Raw genomic sequence first — 23251 nt, 5'->3', positions numbered from 1 at the left:
TCACAAGGCAACTGACTCGGAAGGGCTATTACCGAAGAGCTCATAGCTCTCTCAGTGTAACCTGAGTTTGATTGCCACAACTCATGTTAAGAATGTAGATGTAGGATATTTCAATTCCACTTAGAAGGAGGAAGGAAATAATCACAGGAGGTAGAGGGAGGGAGAGACCTGAATGAAAGAGGGGTGGGGGAAGAGAAAAGGGGGGCAAGGTCAGGTATGGGAATGGGAACAGGAGAGAAGCCCAGAGGGCCAAGAGAATGAATAGGGCCCCTCTAGAAAGTACCAGAGACCCAGGAGGTGAGAGACTATGGGAAGTCAATGGGGGTGACCTTAGCCAAAATGCCCAACACTGGGGAGAGGGAAGAGTCCACCTCCAGTAGAGAGGCAGGGCCTCAAGTGGAGGAACAGGGTTACTAAGCCAAAATTTCTGACACAGAACTAAAAGAACTACAGGGACAAAAATGTAGGAGAGGCTGAAGGAAAGATGTCCAATGACCGGCTCAACTTGGGATCCATCTCACAGGAGGGCACCAAGACCTGACACTATTACTGATACTATGATGTGTTTGCAGATAGGAGTCTAGCATGGCTGTCCTTTGAGAGGCTCTACTAGCAGCTGACTGAGACAGATGTAGATACTTACACCCAACCATTGAACTGAAGTTGGGGACCCCTATGGTTAAATTAGGGGAAGGGTTGAAGAAATTGAAGGGGAAATCTACCCCATTGGAAAGCCAGTGATCTCAATTAACTCAATTAACCAGATCTCAATTAACCAGAGACCGAGCCACCAACCAGGAGTATATACAGGTGGGTCTGAGGCCCCTGGTGCAAATAGAGCAGAGATTTGCCTTGTCAGGTCTTAGTGGGAGAAGATGGCTTAATCCGGGGGATGAAGCGGGGACAACAACTGGAATGTAAATAAATAAAATAATAAAAATGGGGGAAAAGGAACACAGATATAGTAGAGATGGAGACATGCAGATCCTTGGGCTCACTGCTCAAGCCAGCCTTAGTTACTAAGCAAGGTTTAGGCCAATGACAGCAAGTCTCATAAAACAAAGTAGATGGCTTCTATGACTACTATGGTAGCTATACAATTGCCTCCACACACATCTGTATGCAAAAAGGAAAAAATAACATTTAAAATCCAGAATCTAAATTTTTCTCAGGAAAACGATCTGCTTTTACTGAGGACCATGTTTGGTACCAATTTAGCAATTTGTATACTGATAGTGCTAAAATATTATGCTATTTTATAGGATTCTTTTCCTGAATGAATACAGGGAAAATTAAAAGTGACGGGCGGTATACAAATATATGCAAATATGCAGTGTAAGGGCTGGGATTGTAGCACTGTTGTAATGTTTATCTAGGATGTATGAAATTCTGGGTTCAATGACCAGTGCCAGTATAAACCAGTCATGTTGACACATGTTTGTAATCTTAGCTCTAGGGAGGTAAAGGCAGGAATATCAGAAATTCAAGGTCACCATCAGCTATAAAGCATGTTGCATGGCAGCCTGTGATATATGAGGCACAGTCTCAAAATGAAAACAGGAAGCTGGAGAGATGGTGTGTGTTGCAAAGTTGCTTCTTGCACTTGCTGCAAAAGCATAATGAAAAGAATGAGGATCCTAGCACCCACCTGATGAGGGTTTGCTTAGTTGTAGCGTAGCCGGAAAAACTGTGAGATCCAGGTTCAGGGGAGAGAGACTGTTCAGAGAAATCAGGTGAGATTGATAGAAGACACCTACATTTTCCTATGGCTTCCACATGATCCTACCTACACGTTTGGCCATATAAAACACACACACACACACACACATACACACACACACACACACACACACACACACACGTGCACAGTGCACTCATGCATATACATACATAAAAAAGTGAACAAGCCAATGAAACACACACACACACACATACTATGTAGTATTATTCATAAAGGAATTTATGTTACTTAAATTTCAATGTTTTAAGGGTAGAAGGAATAAGACAATGTCTCTTCAGTTTATTAGTTCAGAGTTCTAGTCAATTATTTGATATGGAAAGATAATCAAACTACAATTTTCAGTGCCACAGATTTTAATTAGTCACATGTTCTTTGCATCAATTCAACACAGTGAACCAAATGTTGACTGTAATACCGACTACTGATTAAGATGAAGTAAAAATGACAAAATTTTCTTTTTGAAAGTTATGAGCACACATGTCTGTTAGAAATAGAAGACAGTCTAACAAGATAGTCAGTTGTTATGGTTATTATCATGATTAATTGCTATTTTTAGCACTAGAACTAGAAATCATTTAATATCAAGGAAAAAGTCAGCCCCTCTGGTGGAAAAAAGAAAGCTCGTAAGCTGGGAAAGATGGCATTAAAGCTGAGAGTTTGTCTTTTATACACTCAAAATTCACACAAGCAAGGACATGGGAACACTGAGCAGGCTGTTGTCCCTAGAAAATGTAGTGCTTGTAATACCAGACTTGACAAATCTTGCCCACATTTTGCAAGAAATACACGAATATATTAACTGGATGCTCTCAATTTGTTGGGAGTTGGATGTTCATATTTCACAGAAAATGAGGCTGAGCTTTTAAAGTTCTTTCATAACACATTTGACTCTTAAAATTTGTATTTTGTGCCTAAAAATAATAGCTGTTAGGAAATTGAAACATTTTTCTGGGCCCCTGGGACCTTTGGAGGAAAAAAAGCGTATTTAGATATGTGTAAACAAATGTCAGATACACATAAGGCTTGCTAGTATTAGAATTTGTCTGTTGATCGCTCTTCTCCCCCTAACAAATGTATAGAAAGATACAAACATTTCTCTTTGCCTCTCTTTATCTTTTAATGAAACCCAAAAAGATCACGTAGTATTAATAAAGACTTGGCAATGCTTAGAAATATAATATCTGGCCTGAGTCCAAATCCCCATAATTTTTCCCATGTGAATATCATAAGAATTCAAATAAACTTTTGAATGTAATGAAAGAAATGACAGCTCTGTTGGTACTTTATCAAGATAGACATAGTGGTAATTTCCTTTGGTTTTCTGTTGTCTGAAACTCATGCATCTTATTAACACCAGGCAGGTGTTTTCTTCATGTCAAGCTTTGCTTGATCAGGCTGTTATCACACTTATTTCATTGGCACTAAATATGGTGATCTGAGATTCCAGTTCTCCTTCATTTAAAACCTCTTGGGACAGAGAAACGAGAAAGCCACACTCCTGAGTTATTTTTAAAAAATATGTGTACTGGCTGTTGGGATGGTAAATATTCCATAATGAGCTGAGATTCTTAGAGAATTTTTCAGGCCTGGGCCAAAAATACTCACTCACAACATGTGTTCAGATCTTTTTTCACAGATGGTCTGGATACATCACACATAGGGAAGTGTCTTAAAGTACAATTTCATAAATTGTCAAAGACCAATTCACTATGTGATTGTCCTTATAGTAACAGTTATCATAAGTAACAGTAACATCCTACATCTAACTTGACCATAAGTAAATCATTCCTTAATAAGATTGTGACTATTCATATGCATAATGTAGTATATAGTTAACCCATTAACTATAGGCACATGACATTAATGACTACTTGTGCATAATTGCAATCATTATTACAGTGCCCTCACATGGTTCTTTGTGCCAATGTGTCTATAAATTTAATGCATGCTTTAATCTCTTTAAAAACCTTTTGAAGTTGGTACTAATATTCCATTTATAAAACAGGAAACTGATGCATACTTGCTAACCACAACCAGCAAATGTTATGTCCTAGAGTTTACTATTTCAAACACCTTTCCCCCCAAGGATTGAGCAATTTAGTCATGGCTAGCATTTTATTGAGTTCACAGTCTAAGTTCCCTATGGTAACAATTGTATCTTCACACTAATTATCTTACAGTGTTTAAGGCATGGGCTAGAATGGAAAGGCACATGGGGTGATAAAGCCATGCTGTATGAACCTTTTATCACTGTCCTACTGAAGGTTAACATTACTATGGTGAAACACTAAAAACAAAAGCAACTTGGGAACCAAAAGGTTTATTTCAGCTTATAATTCCAGGTCACAGTCCATCACCGAGGAAAGTCAAGGCAGAAACTCGAACAAGACAGGGACCTGGAGCTCAGGGTGACTGCAGATCCAAAGAGGAGTGCAGCTTACTGGTTTGATCCTCCTGGCTTGCTCAGCCTACTCTCTTGTAAAACCCAGGACCACCAGCCCAGGGATCTATCAATGGCCTGCCCCCATCTATCAATAGTTAAGAAAAATGCCTTATAGCTAGATCTTATGGAGGCATTTTCTCAATTAATTTCTACCCCATGCCAGCCATTTCAGATAACTCTAACTTGTGCCAAGTTGACTTAGAACTATCTAGAACAACTACTAAACTTGAAACCTAGCTCAAATGGGTTGTATATTAGGGAGTCTGTAAAAACCACTCCAGTCTAGTTTCAAGGTGGCTAAGAAAATTATACACAGGATAATTGATCTTCTGCCATGGACAGTACATTTCCTAGCTAACAATCCCATGTATCTTCCAGGCAGTGGTAAAAACCTTTCTTGACAAGCAATTTTACTGTTTAATATATACGGCCATGTGAAAATATCAATTAATATTGGATTTTTCCACATAAACTCTGAAGAACTGAGCTGAAACTTGGAGGAAAACAGGGGAAGTAAGTACAATCTGCTTGCAAAGCAGTGACGACATGATCACGGTGGCTCTGCCTAGAGTTTATCCTCTGTGATCTGAGATTCCAGCTTTCCTTTACCCCCAACCCCTTTAAATGAAGAAACAAAGAAGCCGCACTCCTGGTTGTTTAAATAAACAAACAACCGTGTTTTTTGGTTGTGGGGATGCTTAGTCTTGCCAACTTGATTAGACCTAGAATTAACTGAAAGACAAGATACTTGTCAAGTCTGTGAGGGATGTCCTGGTAGGACCCCTGGAGAAGAGAAGTGTCACCCCCAGAGTGGGACAGTACCTTCAAGCAGCAGCTCAGGTCAAGAGAGGTCAGAGGAAAAGTGAAGAGCTTGCCTGTTTGCCTTTGACCCCATTGACTAGTGTGCTTTCCTGTCACTGCTGCAGCAGATGCCACCCTTTGCTTCCATGAAAATACTACTTCAGCCTTCTGCTATGCACTGAAGCCCCGGGGGCGCCCAGGAATCCTCCAGGCATTCAGCACCAGACTGAGGTGCTGTGGTATCCAGCCTTGTGCACTCAGCAGCCCACTAGATGCTCAATGTCTCCAGTGTGAAGACATCTCTGTCGGCCTCCACAGCCCTGTCCAGTAAGACAATAGAATCACTTCTCCTTATAACACACATTCACTTTCTGAGTTGCTATCTTCTAAAGGGTTCTAATACCTATGTCATGATGTTTTTCTTTACACCTGCCATTTCCCTGGACTGGAATAGTCTGCAATATAAATGTCTTCATTTGTTCAGTCTACATTTACTTAGTTCCCTGTAAAGACTGAGATTTGCCACCTTCTTTCCAGGGAGCTTTCCCTAATAAATTTTCTTCTAACTTTCCTTCCTCCAACTAACTTGTCCGTTTAAATGCTATAGGAAAAAAAAACCCAGTAACATAACACCATCCTCTACATTTAGAAGTGTGTCCAGAACTCATAGATAAGCAGGCTATTTTATTCTCCTACCTGATACAATGCCAACCTCAGACAAGGCTATTCTGAGACATGACAAGATGAGACAAAGCAAGGCTACTTCATAATTTTATCCAGGTTCAGACAGAGTCAAGGTCACTATGTCATCCTAAAATACTACACATCTCATTCTCTTGGCAAAAACTAGTGCTCTTCTTTTTAAAATTGATTCTTGTTTTATTCTTATTTTGGTATTCCCTATTTAGAGCTAAGTTTTATGAGGATAATATGGTAGATGTCCTTTAACTCAGATTTGTAATTTGCTATTTTGTGCTTTTTTGTTGTTGTTGTTATTGTTGAAAACTTGTGAAAGACTATGTACTAAAGTTTTATTGGAAGGGACACATCTTCTCTATTTCTTTAGATAAGGTTCCCTTGACATGCTCACCCTCTTTATCAACAGAACAGGCACAGACCCTCCTTCCAAACTATGGAGTATGAGGATTCAGCCATGCTTTGTGAATTTTCCTTGAGAGATATACATAAGCTGTTTATTTACTTTAGAGAGAGCACTGATGAGAGACATGAGATTATTCCACTCATGTCTAGCTTACTAAAACAATGAGTTTGATTGGAATTCTTTATTAGATTGTGGGCAACTTACAGACAGCTATACCACTGAACCTACGTCTGTGTCTGTCTTTCTGTCTCTGTCTCTCTCTCAGCAATGGTTAACTGCTTATACATTCCCTCCAGAGACGTAGAACCTTGTAAGCCCCGCTCCTATCAACCACTAACTGCTCATAAATTCCTGGGAAGACACTTGGCCTCATCTATCTCTTCTTACATCCTCAATTATGGAACATTAATGGGCCACATTTTGTGTAATCACAGCTGCTGGGAGTTCAGGAAAGCAATGACCATGATAGGCCTAGAGAAAATTATTCTTTGAGTTCTTTGCCAACTCATGGAATGATTAAACTAAGCAATAACCCTCATGAAGAATCAGGGAGAAACTACTACTTGGTACTAATATCCCACAACACTAGTTCCTTCTGTTGTCAAGTGTAACTTCTTTGTAGACCTATATAGTATGGGCTAGCTTCTTCTTATGGACTATGAGTACATTTCATATATATATATATATATATATATATATATATATATATATATATATATATATGCATATATAATCTGTGGATGGACAGGAGTTAATTCAAAACAGTAACTTTCTTTCATCAGAAAACTTGTCTGCTCACACCTTACTTCCAGAGCCTCTTCTCTGTGTTAGACAGGTGTGCTCCACAGTATGTCTTCTCCTTATTACATGAAATAAATCCTTTCTTCCTCAAGTTGTTTTTCATCATACTGCTTTATTATAGTAACAGAAACAAAGCTAGGATACCAAGTGCAGCCAAAGTATTTTCACTGAAATAAAAAATCATTATAAAAATGTCTAACTATCTATAGGATATTTTTTAGCTATGCATATGTTCTATCTATGGACAAATAACTTTTTGTGGGAAGTTACAGGTTAGGGTAGGATGCTGTAACTTTTCCATCAGGCAGGAGACCTAGAAGAGTCATTCTGAGAGAGCAGATACTTAACTGTGTGTCTGGTCCATGACTATAGCCCTGTCTTCAGCTTTAGGTACAATATCATTTGCCAAACAGATTGGCTTCAGACACATTTGGATGTGAGCCTGCAAATAAAACCAACCAGGCAAAAGTGCAGAAGTAGTCATGTACAATGGACTTCGCAGACAGGTCTGTCTGCCTGCTGACACTGATCATGGGCACCGGACTTGAAAACTCTCCTATTCTTTTTCTCTAATTGCCTCTCAACTCAATTTGACTTTGGTGCTGCTACTAATAAGGCCATAGGATGCTTGCCTATCACCTCTAATGGGCCAGGCTTGCCAATCTCTGTCTTACAACAGATCCTGAAGTAATCTTGTCTAGGCCACATTCTTGCTCTGTCCTAGCCTTGTTGCTATTTATTTATTTATTATTTAGGGATCACCTTAGAGTCCCAGATACCTACTTAGGTGGTTCTCTCTTGAAGATAGCCAAGGGGGAAAGAGCGTTGGCTGGGGCAAGACTGGTCCTCCAAGATATTTAGGGTTACTTTTATTTTTATTTATTTTATTTATATTATTTTTATTTTTTATTCAATATATTTTTTATTTACATTTCAAATGATTTCCCCTTTTCTGGCTTCCCACTCCCCGAAAGTCCCATAAGCCCTCTTCCCTCCCCCTATTCCCCCATCCACCCCTTCCCACTTCCTTGTTCTGGTTTTGCCCTATACTGCTACACTGAGTCTTTCCATAACCAGGGGCCACTCCTCCGTTCTTCTTGGACATCATTTGATGTGTGGATTATGTTTTGGGTATTCCAATTTTCTAGGCTAATATCCACTTATCAGTGAGTGCATACCGTGATTGATCTTTTGAGACTGGGTTACCTCACTTAGTATGATGTTCTCTAGCTCCATCCATTTGTCTAAGAATTTCATCAATTCATTGTTTCTAATGGCTGAATAGTACTCCATTGTGTATATATCACGTTTTTTGTGTCCATTCTTCTGTTGAGGGATACCTGGGTTCTTTCTAGGTTCTGACTATTATAAATAGGGCTGCTATGAACAAAGTGGAGCATGGATCCTTATTACGTGCTGGGGAATCCTCTGGGTATATGCCCATGAGTGGTATAGCAGGATCCTTCGGAAGTGATGTGCCCAGTTTTCTGAGGAACTGCCAGACTGATTTCCAGAGTGGTTGTACCAATTAGCCACCTCGCCAGCAGAGGAGGAGTGTTCCTCTTTCTCCACATCCTTGCCAACACCTGCTGTCTCCTGAGATTTTAATTTTAGCCATTCTGACTGGTGTAAGGTGAAATCTCAGGGTTGTTTTGATTTGCATTTCCCTAATGCCTGATGATGTTGAGCATTTTTTAAAGATGCTTCTCAGCCATCCGAAATTCTTCCGGTGAAAATTCAAAACTGCATGGTATTGGTACAGTGACAGGCAGGCAGATCAATGGAACAGGATTGAAGATCCAGAAATAAACCCACACACCTATGGCCACTTGATCCTTGACAAAGGGGCTGAAAACATCCAGTGGAAAAAAGATAGCCTTTTCAACAAATGGTGCTGGTTCAACTGGAGGTCACCATGCAGAAGAATGTGAATTGATCCATCCTTATCTCCTTGTACTAAGCTCAACCCCAAATGGATCAAGGCCCTCCACATAAAGTCAGACACTCTGAAACTAATAGAAAAGAAACTGGGGAAGACTCTTGAGGACATGGGTACAGGGGGAAAGTTCCTGAACCAATAGCTTATCCTCTAAGATCAAGAATTGACAAATGGGACCTCATAAAATTACAAAGTTTCTGTAAGGCAAAGGACACCATCAAGAGGACAAATCGGCAACCAACAAATTGTGAAAAGATCTTCACCAACCCTATATCCAACAGAGGGCTAATATCTAATATATACAAAGAACTCAAGAAGTTAGACTCCATGCAGAAGAATGTGAATTGATCCATCCTTATCTCCTTGTACTAAGCTCAACCCCAAATGGATCAAGGCCCTCCACATAAAGTCAGACACTCTGAAACTAATAGAAAAGAAACTGGGGAAGACTCTTGAGGACATGGGTACAGGGGGAAAGTTCCTGAACCAATAGCTTATCCTCTAAGATCAAGAATTGACAAATGGGACCTCATAAAATTACAAAGTTTCTGTAAGGCAAAGGACACCATCAAGAGGACAAATCGGCAACCAACAAATTGTGAAAAGATCTTCACCAACCCTATATCCAACAGAGGGCTAATATCTAATATATACAAAGAACTCAAGACGTTAGACTCCAGAAAACCAAATAACCCTATTAAAAATGGGGTACAATGCTTTTATTAAAATAAAATTTATACCTGTCTTAAGTTTAAGTTACTCCCCAGTGGTAGCTGGCTAGCCTGTCTGGGTTCTTGTGAGACCAGAAACTGCATCTCTGGAGTTTTGCATCTCATTGTAAAACAGCAGGAAATTAAGTAAAGTAGCCTTTTTCTTTGTCCTCAGGAACTACTCCAACTCCCAGACTGTTAGGTGAACTCACAGGAAGAAAAAGAAAAGAAAGAAAAAAAGGAAAAGTGATCAGTGGTTAAGAGCACCAGCTGCTCTTCCAGAGGTCCTGAGTTCATTTCCCAGCAACCATGTGGTGGCTCACAACCATCTATAATGGGATCTGATGCCCTCTTCTGGTGTGTCTGAAGACAGCAACAGTGTACTCATAAATAAAATAAATAATTCTAAAAAATTTACACACACACACACACACACATACACACACACATGTATGTCTATCAATCACAGTTTTGCTACACCATGTATAAACACCATGTGATGAAACACCATGAACAAAAGCAAACATGGGGAGAAAAGGGTTTATCACCCTTCCACTTCCAGAACACAGTCCAGCATCAGAGGAAGACAGGGCAGGAACTCAAGTCAAAACCAGGAAGCAAGAGCTGCAGCAGAGACTACAGAGGAATGCTGCTCCTGGCTTGGCCTCATGCTTGCTCTGCCCGATTTCACATAATCCTCAGGACTACTAGCCAGGGCTGGGAACAATAGGCTGAACCTCCCACATCAATCATTAAGTGAGACAATGTCCTACAGACTTGCCTATTGGCCAGTCTTCTGTGGATTTTCCTCAACTGAGAGTACTTTTCCCAGTTAACTGTAGATTGTGTTGACAAAAACAAACCAGGACTATGTCCTAAACCAAGCACAGATATCATAAGCTGTCCCTTTAACCCAGTACTTTGGTAAAAGCAGCAGATTTGCTCTAAACTAGGAAGGCCACTTCCAGGCCAGACAGTGCTACATAGAGAGACTCTGTCTCAAATAATAAACAGACACATAGGTAGAGAGGAAGGCAGTTACGCAGGCAGGCAGGTAGGCAGGTAGGCAGGTAGGCAGGTAGGCAGGCAAGCAAGCATGGTAAGACAAAAACTGAGTTTGTTCATCATTATGAAACTGACCTTATAAGGATACTGAAGGTAGTTCCGTGCATTGAAAGAAAATGATGGTAAGTAACAATATAAAAATGTATAAAGCATAAGGACACATGTTCCACTATGTTCATAGCAGCCCTATTTGTAATAGCCAGAAGCTGGAAAGAGCCTAGATGTCCTTCAACGGAGGAATGGATACAAAAAATGTGGTATATTTACACAATGGAGTACTATTCAGCCATTAGAAACAATGAATTCATGAAATTCTTGGACAAATGGATGGAGCTGGAGAACATCATACTGAGTGAGGTAACCCAGTCTCAAAAGATCAATCATGGTATGCACTCACTAATAAGTGGATATTAACCTAGAAACTTTGAATACCCAGGACATAATCCACACATTAAATGATGTCCAAAAAGAATGGAGGAGTGGGCCCTGGTTCTGGAAAGACTCAGTGCAAGAGTATAGGGGAATTCCAGAACAGGGAAGTGGGAAGGGGTAGATGGAAGAATAGGGGGACGGAAGAGGGCTTATGGGACTTGCGGGGAGTGGGGACCCAGAAAAGGGGAAATCATTTGCAATGTAAATAAAAAAATATAAATAAATAAAAATAAAAATGAAAAAAAAAAGAATGGATCGATGTGTATTCTTCTGCATGCTGCCTGTCAGTTGAATCAACATCATTTGTTGAGGATACTGTGTTTTTTCTACTGGATGGTTTTAGCTTTTTGTCAAAGATCAAGTGACCATAGGTGTGTGGGTTCATAAAAAAAAATGTATAAAGCTCACTGCCAGAGGCTAAATTAAGAATATTCTAATACTGAAAGGTTTTATGTAAATTACTCTTAATTCTAGTATATGATTAATTTTAGTTCAAAGTATTACCTCCAGTATGAAGATAAATCTCTAGTAAAAATGTTACACTTTTACTGGAGCATCTCATTACTTTGTCTATAAACAACTGGCTGATATATAGATGTGAAAATGATTTCTGTACCAGCTAGGGCAAGGTTTGCTGTGATGAAGCTGAAGAGATGTAGGAAACCTGTCTGCACTTTCCCACTGCTCATGTAGTTAAAGTTCCCCTTCCCCCGTTTCCCAGCATAGATGCCTCCAGCCTTTGGAGAGGGCACACCTGGCCCAGCCTAGTGCTGGGATATTGCAGTTCCACTAAGGACCGCCCCCTAGGGGGTGCGGCAGATGCCAGCTTTGGGAAGAGACAAAAAGCAACATACCCCCAAGCCTCTGTGTCACCTAGGCTGACACTCTCCTTATAGATAACCAACATTTCTCCAGTGCAGATGGCTCCTGCCCTTGAAGGCAACAAGGACCAAACATCCTTGAAACGATGAGAGGCCCACTCTTGGACCGTGAGGAAAGAGCAATTAAGTGTTTCTAGACAGCTGTGGCCAGTTTGTTAAAATGTTCTAAACTCCTCATGGCACCATAAAGTTACTTCCCAGGTCAGAAAGGTCCCCCTCGCAGCTGCATGGCTGCTGGCTGTCTGAACAAATGTTATGAGGTTTGAAGGATGGGTTTCCCTTGTCCCTTCCCAAACTTTGGAGATACTTTGGAGTATATATATATATATATATATATATATATATATATATATATATATATATATTCGAGCCCCCGAACAAGGGCATCACATCCCTAACCTGCACAGTGGGAAAGGCTTGCAATCCGGGTCTGATTCAAGAAATAAAGGCTCTCTTTGTTTTTACAATGAACTTGCAATTCCTGGCATTCTTCTGGGCTTCCCAAGAACTGGGCATAACAAAATTCCATCTTCAAAAGATGTGAGGAAAGGATTTACTTGGTGTGCTGGTTTGGATAGGTATGTCATAGGCAGAGAGAAGGGATTTGTATCAGGGATCTAATGTATTATATGCTAATAAAATAATGCACCATTTCCTTCAAAATTGCTAAAACAATAGGTTTTTAAATGATTTTTCTTCTAAAGAGCTTGTGAGATAATTGATTTTGAAAAAAGAAATTAGCTTGATTTAATTAATCATTCTAAACTACAGCCATTTTAACATTACATCAAATGTATCATACAATTGTTATTTCTTCTTTAAACATTAAAGAAATACGATACCCCATGATAGAATTGCATGTTCCCCAGCATACACACACACACACACACACACACACACACACACAATTGAAAGCAAGTCCTTGATTCTCTAGTCTACTAAATCACTCAAAAAGTTCATACCCTGGCCTATGTTCTTTCTAACATCCTCTTGTTGACAAGCTAGTTCTCCATACTGTGAACCCTTCATTATTTAAAGGAAAAACAAACACATCCCGTTTAAAGAGAGTGTGTTCCTGACAGATTTTAATTTCACAGTTGTGTCAGTTTCCTCTGGGATTGAAACATTCCATCCTGCCTGAGAAAAGCCTTAAGCTGTAAGCAAACAACTCAATGTAATTTCAGGAAGTTCCTGAAAGTGAGCAGATTTATTAGGCTCCCTCATACCTTAAAAGCTAACCAATAAAAATAAGGAATAAAAACTGCAAAGAAGATTCCTATAGAAGCCAAGCTGCAAAGATTCTGAGGCCAAGTTGCCTAGATGAAGCAGAGACAAGCAGAACTGTCAAAGAGATTTAGACCAGAGTCATTTGGTATGGATACTTTCCAACTTCATGAGCTGCCTGCAGGCTGTGCAATGTCTAGGCTCCCAGATTTTGTGAAGTGTCACACATATAGAAGTGGGCTTAGGTGATGCAGCTGTCATTGAGTCATTTCTGCTCTTGTAAGTAATCCCTTACCCATACTTCTGTATGTAAACCCTCAAAAATCTCATTGGTTTACCACGTTTGGTGGTGTCTGTTCTTTGGCCTCTTGTGGGCTCCATCTCTGGGGTGAATAGATATCTTCAGAGGGTGTGTGTGTGTCATAGAACAGCAGAATTAACAGCGTTTTCTAAAATAGCACCTTGAACTAGTTGAAATCATTAAAACCCCTCTTTGATGTGTATATTATTTTGTTATTTATCTCTCCATGGCAATACTTCTCTTTAACCACCATCTTGTCAACTATAATCTAAATTATTATAATTCATATTATGTCCATAAACTATCATGTGTAATCTAAGTTTACTGAGAAGGTGGGCAGCTCTGGAAGCGAGGTTGGCACACAGATTTCAGATAAACAGTGTCATATCGAATGTCTTCAAGCTCCTGTGTTATAGGTTAGGCTGCCCTGCTGGCTCTGTAACAGGGAGAGGGTAGAAGAGAAACCAGTCCAAGAGCAAAAAATCAGGCTTTTGAGAACAGTTGGAGGAAAAAGCAATTTCAACAAAGGTTACTATTTTTTTTTTACCTCATATTGTAAAAGTGCTTGTCCTGCAATGGGCCAGAGGAGCCACAGCCCCTTCATAAAGAGAATGCTGTGCTCCAGTAGACAATTTCAGCACCACTCCCCCAATTCCTTTTCTTTCAAGGGTATCAGCTGCTACCAGATGGATTCTCCTAGCAACAGTTTTCTTGCCTCAGGATGTATTGAAAGAGATCAATCCTCTTTCTACTAAAAACTATTTGCATTTCAAAGGCAGGTCTGCTTGATGATCTATAAAAATTGATTTTTCTATTCTGCTATCAGAAGAATCATGCTAAAATTCAAATATAATGAAAAGTATCTTTGTGACTATTTTCTTTGTCTGTAGGAAAGATACATAAAGCATGTAGTATGTCTCTATTAGTTTGTGTCACTATCTTCTACCTGCCTTTCATACTGTTACTGAAATTGAGAATTAATTCAACCACTCACTGAATATTCTTAGAGAAATAAGTTACATACATATATGTATGTTACTTATTTATGTTATGTATATATATATAACATATATATGTGTGTGTAACATATATATGTGTGTGTAACATATATATATATGTGTATGTAACATATATATGTGTGTATGTGTATGTGTGTGTGTGTGTGTGTGTGTGTGTGTGTGTGTGAGAGAGAGAGAGAGAGAGAGAGAGACAGAGAGAGACAGAGAGAGAGAGAGTACATATGAAAAATTTCAATTCCCAGAAAATTCTGGCCCCAGGTGCAGCATAGGAACTTAGATTGTGATATCTTACCCTATATATTTTGTTGGTTAGCACCCAGTTGGGACTGAAACCAAGAAGCTACTATAGAGGCTCTGATTGGCTGGTCTCAATTCAGGCCAATTTATCTGGAAAGATATCTGAAGTACTTGGCAAGTAATAATCCACTGAAGGTGTCAGGAGTGAAAATGGTTGAAAAAACACAACATATGCATGTTCCCCATTGGATACCTCTACCTTTGCCCCTACCCAACCTAATTTGTGTTTTTATTTGTTTTCTTTTCTCCAAAAAGATTGCTCTGTTCTGCCCCTTATTAGTTTAGATCCTGAACCCAGACATCTCCCTGCTATGCCATTTTTCTTGAATAGAGAAACTATTGTTGGCTCAAAGTTGGTTTTCATGTTGGATTATTCCCAAATCCTCAGACTCTTAACAGCTATATATTCCTTTCAGTAGACATATTAGGTTACATTGCATTAGGTTAATATTATTCCCTATCACCAACTACTTTCACTTTTATACTGATACATTACACATCTATATTTACTGCTCAGAACTTCTCTAATGAAATCTGCCTGGGCCTCAACACCTCTCAGGGACCATCTAATCATCACATCCTGTCATATTCTGCTCACACTGCCATTACAAAGAGCCACAGAGTGGCCTGTTTAAACAACAGTGACTGCCTTCTTTGTTAAATGGTTGGAATTTCTAGTTCAATATACTAGCTGCTTCAATTCCTGGTAGACTCTTCTTGACTGTTCAGTGACTTTTTGAAACATCACCTTTACCTTATTTAGTACTCATATGGAGAAAATTTGCTCTTTTTTGGTTCTCAAAAAGGCAGAAATCGTATGAGATTAGGCTCTTGTTTATAGTTCATTTAACCTTAATTACCTCCTAAAATCTTATCCACCCCCAAACCCAGTCTTCCACATTGGAGGTTAGAACTTCAATGAATGTCTAGTGGGAACAATTTAATACATAGAATGCCTTGCAACCTCTTGTCATACTTTATACCTTAATTCCTTTGTAGCTATGGTTGACTGAATCATGTCCTCTCACTGCAAAGGAAACTGTATCCTAAAAAATCTTAACATGTAGATCTTACAAGTTCACTAAATTAATAATTTTGAGACATACCAATTCCACTAGGTCACCCAGATAGGTCTAGTGGAACCACAAAAGTTCTTATAGGAGAGAAGCAGAAAAGATGGGATTCATGAACAGGATACAGGAAAGAGTGTCATGTGGACTGAAAAGACAGTAGCACAATATCTTTCCACAAATCCAGCCCTTCAAAGGGTAATGAATGGAAAACACCAACAAAAGGAGGGAAACTACACACTAGAAAAAGGAAGAAATTAATTTTCTTTCAACAAATCCAAAAGAAGATAACCATACAAACATAAAAATTACATCAAAAATAGCAGGAATCAACAATCACTATTCCTTAATATCTCTTAACATCAATGGACTCAATTCCACAATAAAAAGACATAGACTAACAGATTGGATACTTAAACGAGACCCAACATTTTGCTGCATACAGGAAACACATCTCAGTGTCAAAGACAAGCACTACCTCAGAGGAAAAGGCTGGCAAACAGTTTTCCAAGTAAATGGTCCCAGGAAACAAGCTGGAATAGACATTCTAATATCCAATAAAATAGACTTTCAACCAAAAGTCATAGATGTCTATAGAACATTTCATCCTAAATCAAAAGAATATACATTCTTCTCAGCACCTCATGGTACCTTCTCCAAAATTGACCTTATAATTGGCCACAAAACAGATATAAGACGATCAAACTAATTCCATGCCTCCTATCAGATAACTATGGAGTAAGGCTCATCTTCAATAGCAACAAAAACAACAGAAAGCCCACCTACACATGGAAGCTGAGCAATGCTCTACTCAATGATAGCTTGGTCAAGGAAGAAATAAGGAAAGAAATAAAAACCTTTTTAGAATTTAATGAAAATGAAGGCACAACATACCCAATTATGGGACACAATGAAAGCAGTGCTAAGAGGAAAACTCACAGCTCTGAGTCCCTCCAAAAAGAAGCTGGAGAGAGCATATACTAGGAGATTAACAGCACACCTGAAAGGTTTAGAACAGAAAGAAGCTAATACACCCAAGAGGAGTAGAAGGCAGGAAGTCATCAAACTCAGGGCTGAAATCAACCTAGTTGAAACAAAAAGAACTTTACAAAGAATCAACAAAACCATGAGCTGGTTCTTTGATAAAATCAACAAGATAGAGACAGTATCAAAATTAATAAAATAAGAAATGAAAATGGAGAAATAACAACAGAAACTGAGGAAATTAAAAATCAGATCCTACTGCAAAAGCCTATACTCAACACAACTGGAAAATCTGAATGAAATAGGCAATTTCCTAGATAGGTATCAAATATCAAAATTTAATCAGGATCAGATTGACCATCTAAAGGGTCCCATAATTCCTAAAGAAATAGAAGTGGTCATTGACAGTCTCCCAACCCAAAAAAGCACAGGGCTTGATGGTTTTAGAGCAGAATTCTATCAACACCTTCAAAGGAGACCTAATATCAATACTCTTCAAATGATTCCACAGAATAGAAACAGAAGGAGCATTACCTAACTTGTTCTATGAAGCCACAGTTTCACTGATACCAAAACCACATAAAGATCTAACAAAAAACAAGAACTTTAGATCAATATCCCTTATGAATATCGTTGCAAAAATGCTCAGTAAAATTCTTGCCAACCTAATCCAAGAACACATCAAAATAATCATTCACCATGATCAAGTAGGCTTCATCCCAGGGATGCAGGATAGGTTCAATATACAGAAATCAGTCAATGTAATCCACTACATAAACAAACTCAAGGAAAAAAAAAACACATGGTCATTTCATTAGATGCTGAAAAAGGAATTTGACAAAATTCAGCATCCTTTTATGTTAAAGGTCTTGGAAAGAACAGGAATTCAAAGGTCATACCTAAACATAATAAAAGCAATATACAGCAAACCAGTAGCAAACATCAAACTAAATGGAAACTTGAAACAATCCCACTAAAATCAGGGACTAGATAAGGCTGTCCACTCTCTCCATATATATTCAACATAGTACTTGAAGTTCTAGCTAGAGCAATTAGACAACATAAGGAGGACAAAGGGATACAAATTGGAAAGGAAAAAGTCAAACTATCACTATTTGCAGATGATATGATAGTATACTTAAGTGACCCAAAAACTCCACCAGAGAACTCCTAAAGCTAATAACTTTAAAGTGGCTGGATATAAAATTAACTCAAGCAAATCAGTAGCCTTCCTATACTCAAAGGATAAACAGGCTGAGAAAGAAATTAGGGAAATGACACCCTCCACAATAACCACAAACAATATAAAGTATCTTGGTGTAACTCTAACCAAACAAGTGAAAGATCTCTATGACAGGAACTTCAAGTCTTTGAAGAAAGAAATTCAAAAAGACCTCAGAAGATGGAAAAATCTTCCATGCTCTTGGATTGGCAGGATTAATATAGTAAAAATGGTCATCTGGCCAAAAGCAATCTACAGATCCAATGCAATCTCCATCAAAATCCCAACTTAATTCTTCATAGAGATAGAAAGAACAATTCTCAAATTCATCTGGAATAACAAAAAATCCAGGATAGCGAAAACTATTCTCAACAGTAAAAGACCTTCTGGGGAAATCAGTATCCCAGACCTTAAGCAATACTACAGAGCAATAGTGTTAAAAACTGCAAGGTATTGGTACAGTGACAGGCAAGTAGATCAATGGAATAGAATTGAAGACCCAGAAATGATCCCACCCACCTATAGTCACTTGATCTTTGACAATGGAGCTAAAACCATCCAGTGAAAAAAAGATAGCCTTTTCAACAAATGGTGCTGGTTCAACTGGAGGTCAGCATGCAGAAGAATGCAAATCAATCCATTCTTATATTCTTTTAATAAGCTCAACTCCAAGTGGATCAAGGACCTCCACATAAAACCAGACACAGTGAAACTAATAGAAAAGGAACTGTGGAAGACCCTTGAGAACATGGGAACAGGGGAAGTGGGCTTATGGGACTTTGGGGGAGGGGGGATGCAGGAAAGGGGAAATAATTTGAAATGTAAATAAATAATACATCGAATAAATTTTTAATAATAAACAAAAAGACTAAAAAAAGGAAAAGAAAAGAAAAGAAAAGACAATAGCTTTTTTTTTTTTTTGAAAAGGAACCTTTAGTAGGTGGCCCTGGCAAGGACACACATTCTTCCTTCTGAACAAATGTGACCTGTCATCAGACTGGATTCAGTTTTAGTGTGACTAATGTGGCATTTTGGGTTTCAAGAATTGTAAGATTACAGACTTGTAGATTTCTCTGGTAATGCATGGATGGGCAGAGAAATGTGATTCCTACATTGTAGGCCTGTTTTAGGTTGAATGTGACCCTTTAGGGCAGTGGTTCTCAACTGGTCAGTTGTGACCCCTTTGGAGATGCAGGAACCATTTTACATCAGGAAACACATACATTTACATTATGATTCATAAAAGTTATGAAGTAGCAATGAAAATAATTTTATAGTTGGAGTCATACAATGCAAGGAACTACATGAATGGGTCACAGCATTAGGAATGCTGAGAAGCAATGCCTTAGGACTTTGTTTCTGGATATCAACTGAAGTTTTCTTCTCATGTTCCATCAACAGTTCTCTGACTTGCTGCCATTTTCTGCTCTTTGCCTTTCCCACTGTGAAACTTTTTAAAGAGTTGTCTTGTTGCTCCGACATCAGTCACCGTGAACCCAATGGGAAGGGATGTTGCAGATTATTAGATTAGACAGATGCCTTTATAATGGTCATCTGCATGAGTAGTTGACTACCTGTAGAAGGGCACACTATTCATTCCTGAGTCACTAATAAGGCATCACTAAGAGCCTTATTCCCTGAAGATGAGATCCCTGAACTGGTGCAAACATAGTCTTTTGATACTTAGATGGGAAACTAAGAGAGGTTCATGGTGGAGGGATTGCACGTAGCAGATACAGTGATGTAGAGAACTCATCAGCTCCGCAGCTATGTTGGTCCATGTATGTCAGGTAACAGAAAAGTCAGGACAGTTCCAACATGGATAATAATTTTGATTTAAAAGTCCAACGTGCATCCTAGATAATCACTGACTGATATTAAATGACTTTAACAGCAGTAAAGTCTTTGCATAGCTTTAATATAGTAAATGTTTATATTTAAAACTGTATTATTAGATCATTTCATCTTAAGCTATAGAAAATGTTTGTGGAAAATCACTATCACCTCTCTAAATTGAACCATGAATCAAAGTGAAGACATTTTAATGCGACTTTACTTATTCTCTGGGGATAACAGGAAGATCTAATAAAATAATTAGCATAAAAGTTCATTTTCATGTTACCATTTCATTTTCACCAATATAAACTTTATTACTTTAGTTAAAATTTCATTCAGTCTATTTGTTTCCCTGAGATACTCATCATACTTTAAAAAATATACTTTATTATTTATTAAAAACACTTTTCACTGAGACCTACATTGTGATTTTTGCCTTTATAAAAACTTCTAAGAGAAAAGTGAAGTTTCCAACAAACGACAAATGCTTTGGCTGTAGGAAACAATGCAAATTTCATCATGTAGTTGAGAAACTGACTGGCGGAATATTGTTAGTTTGGACACATCAGTGAACTATACTTTCCAAATACGTTGTGTATTTCATTTTAGCCGGTTATTGAATATTGTAATTCAGTAAGAATAATCAATAAGGTCTTGAAATTGACTAAAATTTTGGCCATTTCCATCAGGCTCAAAACTCTAACATAGGATAGTGATGAAAAAAATTATTTGTTGAATCACTCATTTGCATTTTTCCATCTTTCCACACTTAATTTTTTATTACCTTATATTTTTCTCATTGTGTTTTGTCATAATTTTAAAAATTTAAGTAATTTTCTGCAAATACCTTTTGCTTTTATTTTTATTCTTCTCTAGTCTCCCATTAAAACATTTACTACGTATAATCATCCACTTCCTTTTTTATTCTTATTTCTCATTTTATAAATTGTTAAATAATTTTCAGTCTCTTTTACACTAAACTAAATCTGTTAAGTCTTTGTGTACAGCTGTGAGGTGATGCACTAATTTTACTGCATATGTTTTTTTTTTTACTCCTCTGAATGATTTTTTTTACAGTTTCCCCAAATAACCAGGCTTCCCTTGGATCTGTGATTTTCCTGCCTCTGCTGTGTCAGAACGTGAAGAAATTACAGACTCACACCACACTGCTTGGTTCTATTTATTTTTCAATGAGTGCTTTCAATATTATTTCACTCTAGGAAGGTTGTAAATTATATTATATTAATTACAATCATAACGTAAAGTGATTTATTTAATTGTTAAGAAAATAACCCAAACATTAGATTTTTTTATTAAAATATTGTATCTGTTAATATTTTGGGGGTACAGAGTGATATTAAAACATGTAGATATATACAAATTGAGGAATTAATATTTATATTTTCTTATTAATTCTCTACATTTTAAACCATGAATTTCTCTTCTCTAGGTCTTTATAAAATGTATAATGTAAACTGTGAACTGGAGTTACTGCATTCCTGGAGCTTTATTGTTTACTTCATCTTTCGCCCGTTCCCCTGACTGTCCCCGTCTCCAGAATGTTCAACATTCAGATCAACACCCCTTACTTCTACACGCGTGTCAGAATGCATGCTGCTTGCTTTTACATGCCTGAGTTACTTCACTTAACATGATACCCTTGAGTTCCACACATTCCGCAATTCTTTTTTTTCTTTTTTTTTTTTTTTTAAACAGGGCTGAGGACCGAACCCAGGGCCTTGCACTTGCTAGGCAAACGCTCTACCACTGAGCTAAATTCCCAACCCCTCATTCCGCAATTCTTTATGGCTAAATTGTATTTTTGTTTGTTGTGCTTGTCTTGTTACAATATCAGGGCAATACTAGCCTTATCAAATCAGCTTAGAAAGGTCTCTTCCTTTTCAAAAAAATTGGGATACAATGAGAATTGGTGTCAGTTGTTTTTAGTAAAAACAAACAAGGCTGCCCCCTTTCTCCTTATCTTTTCAATATTGTACTTGAGGTACTAGCTCGGGCAATTCGACAACATAAGGAGGTCAAAGGGATACAAATTGGAAAGGAAGAAGTCAAACTATCATTATTTGCAGACGACATGATCGTCTACCTAAGTGACCCAAAGAACTCAACTAGAGAGCTCCTACAGCTGATAAACAACTTCAGCAAAGTGGCAGGTTATAAAATCAACTCAAGCAAATCAGTGGCCTTCCTATACTCAAAGGATAAGCAGGCTGAGAAAGAAATTAGGGAAATGACCCCCTTCACAATAGCCTCAAACAGTATAAAGTATCTTGGGGTGACTCTTACCAAACATGTGAAAGATCTGTATGACAAGAACTTCAAGACTCTGAAGAAGGAAATGGAAGAAGACCTCAAAAAATGGGAAAACCTCCCATGCTCATGGATCGGTAGAATCAATATAGTTAAAATGGCCATTTTGCCTAAAGCACTATACAGATTCAATGCAATACCCATCAAAATCCCAACTCAATTCTTCACAGAGTTAGAAAGAGCAATTATCAAATTCATCTGGAACAACAAAAAACCCAGGATAGCTAAAACTATTCTCAGCAACAAAAGAAAATCTGGGGGAATCAGTATCCCTGACCTCAAGCAATACTACAGAGCAATAGTGTTAAAAACTGCATGGTATTGGTACAGTGACAGGCAGGAGGATCAATGGAACAGGATTGAAGATCCAGAAATGAACCCACACACCTATGGCCACTTGATCCTCGACAAAGAGGCTGAAAACATCCAATGGAAAAAAGATAGCCTTTTCAACAAATGGTGCTGGTTCAACTGGAGGTCAGCATGCAGAAGAATGCGAATTGATCCATCCTTGTCTCCTTGTACTAAGCTCAACTCCAAATGGATCAAGGACCTCCACATAAAGCCAGACACTCTGAAGCTAATAGAAAAGAAACTGGGGAAGACCCTTGAGGACATCGGTACAGGGAGAAAGTTTCTGAACAGAACACCAATAGCGTATGCTCTAAGAGCAAGAATTGACAAATGGGACCTCATAAGGTTACAGAGTTTCTGTAAGGCAAAGGACACCATCAAGAGGACAGATCGGCAACCAACAAATTGGGAAAAGATCTTCACCAATCCTACATCAGATAGAGGGCTAATATCCAATATATATAAAGAACTCAAGAAGTTAGACTCCAGAAAACCAAACAACCCTATTAAAAAATGGGGTACAGAGTTAAACCAAGAATTCTCACCTGAAGAACTTCGGATGGCGGAGAAGCATCTTAAAAAATGCTCAACTTCATTAGTCATTAGGGAAATGCAAATCAAAACAACACTAAGATTTCATCTTACACCAGTCAGAATGGCTAAGATTAAAAATTCAGGAGACAGCAGGTGTTGGAGAGGGT

General features: G+C 38.3%; 1 protein-coding gene across 1 annotated transcript in view; it reads right to left on the bottom strand.

The window, feature by feature from the left end:
• The window catches only part of Epha6 (EPH receptor A6), a 993878-nt gene that overhangs the window by 277260 nt on the left and 693367 nt on the right, over positions 1-23251 (bottom strand). The gene's annotated exons all lie outside the window — the stretch shown is intronic.

The sequence above is a fragment of the Apodemus sylvaticus genome, chromosome 15 (assembly GCF_947179515.1).
Source record: "Apodemus sylvaticus chromosome 15, mApoSyl1.1, whole genome shotgun sequence".
Taxonomy (NCBI): domain Eukaryota; kingdom Metazoa; phylum Chordata; class Mammalia; order Rodentia; family Muridae; genus Apodemus; species Apodemus sylvaticus.
This window is presented reverse-complemented; position numbering and strand designations above follow the sequence as displayed.